Source organism: Schistocerca nitens, unplaced genomic scaffold (assembly GCF_023898315.1).
Source record: "Schistocerca nitens isolate TAMUIC-IGC-003100 unplaced genomic scaffold, iqSchNite1.1 HiC_scaffold_241, whole genome shotgun sequence".
In the NCBI taxonomy this organism is placed as follows: domain Eukaryota; kingdom Metazoa; phylum Arthropoda; class Insecta; order Orthoptera; family Acrididae; genus Schistocerca; species Schistocerca nitens.
The window spans coordinates 2,501-4,291 of NW_026045782.1; the positions used below are offsets into that span (position 1 = coordinate 2,501).

The following is a 1,791-nucleotide window of genomic DNA, read 5'->3' on the forward strand; positions in this document are numbered from 1 at the left end:
AACCCAAAAGCTTTGGTTTCCCGGAGGCTGCCCGCCGAGTCATCGGAGGAACTGCGGCGGATCGCTGGCTGGCATCGTTTATGGTTAGAACTAGGGCGGTATCTGATCGCCTTCGAACCTCTAACTTTCGTTCTTGATTAATGAAAACATACTTGGCAAATGCTTTCGCTTCTGTTCGTCTTGCGACGATCCAAGAATTTCACCTCTAACGTCGCAATACGAATGCCCCCGCCTGTCCCTATTAATCATTACCTCGGGTTCCGAAAACCAACAAAATAGAACCGAGGTCCTATTCCATTATTCCATGCACACAGTATTCAGGCGGGCTTGCCTGCTTTAAGCACTCTAATTTGTTCAAAGTAAACGTGCCGGCCCACCGAGACACTCAATAAAGAGCACCCTGGTAGGATTTCAACGGGGTCCGCCTCGGGACGCACGAGCACGCACGAGGCGGTCGCACGCCTTCGGCTCGCCCCACCGGCAGGACGTCCCACGATACATGCCAGTTAAACACCGACGGGCGGTGAACCAACAGCGTGGGACACAAATCCAACTACGAGCTTTTTAACCGCAACAACTTTAATATACGCTATTGGAGCTGGAATTACCGCGGCTGCTGGCACCAGACTTGCCCTCCAATAGATACTCGTTAAAGGATTTAAAGTGTACTCATTCCGATTACGGGGCCTCGGATGAGTCCCGTATCGTTATTTTTCGTCACTACCTCCCCGTGCCGGGAGTGGGTAATTTGCGCGCCTGCTGCCTTCCTTGGATGTGGTAGCCGTTTCTCAGGCTCCCTCTCCGGAATCGAACCCTGATTCCCCGTTACCCGTTACAACCATGGTAGGCGCAGAACCTACCATCGACAGTTGATAAGGCAGACATTTGAAAGATGCGTCGCCGGTACGAAGACCGTGCGATCAGCCCAAAGTTATTCAGAGTCACCAAGGCAAACGGACCGGACGAGCCGACCGATTGGTTTTGATCTAATAAAAGCGTCCCTTCCATCTCTGGTCGGGACTCTGTTTGCATGTATTAGCTCTAGAATTACCACAGTTATCCAAGTAACGTGGGTACGATCTAAGGAACCATAACTGATTTAATGAGCCATTCGCGGTTTCACCTTAATGCGGCTTGTACTGAGACATGCATGGCTTAATCTTTGAGACAAGCATATGACTACTGGCAGGATCAACCAGGGAGCTGCGTCAACTAGAGCTGAGCAGCCGGCCGCCCGGGAGTGTGTCCCGGGGGCCCGCGCGAACACGCAAGCGTCCGCTCAATTATTCTGCAAACAGGAGGAGGCTGGGCTCCCCTGCACGATACACCTCGAAACCCTCTCAGGTCCCGGCGGCGCGCAGCGCCGTCCTAAGTACTTGGTCGGGTTCGAGAGAGGCGCAATCGCCCGGAGATAGGCGAGTAGACGCTTTCAGTGCGACCACCCGTGCCCCCAACTGAGCTTGCCGCTGCCGACAGAGGCCCGGGAGCGTGCTGTCGTGGTGTTGCCGGCGGGAGACAACACGCGGCCACAAACAGTGACCGGGCAGCTCCAACGCCAGCGCCACAGAGGGGCAGAGCCCCACTTGGGTGCCAAAGCGAACTCTCCCAGCACAGCGCACGCGCCAACACATCCGCACAGCTGCGATACAAACCACCTGCGAGAACCGCGGGGGCGACCGAGCAGCAGACGGCGTCGCGGCGCCGAGTGCCGGGCGGCGGCGCATCCTCAACGCACACAGTCCTCAATCGGACCAGCACACTGCAGATGTCCACCGCGCTTCGCACCGGGCC

General features: G+C 56.3%; 1 non-coding gene across 1 annotated transcript in view; it reads right to left on the reverse strand.

Annotated features, from left to right (window-relative positions):
* The window catches only part of LOC126222653 (small subunit ribosomal RNA), a 1,909-nt gene extending 707 nt beyond the window's left edge, over positions 1–1,202 (reverse strand). Inside the window, exon 1 of the ribosomal RNA XR_007543457.1 lies at positions 1–1,202. This exon is cut by the window's left edge and continues 707 nt beyond it. This is a non-coding gene — a ribosomal RNA (small subunit ribosomal RNA).
* Positions 1,203–1,791: the final 589 nt, after the last annotated feature.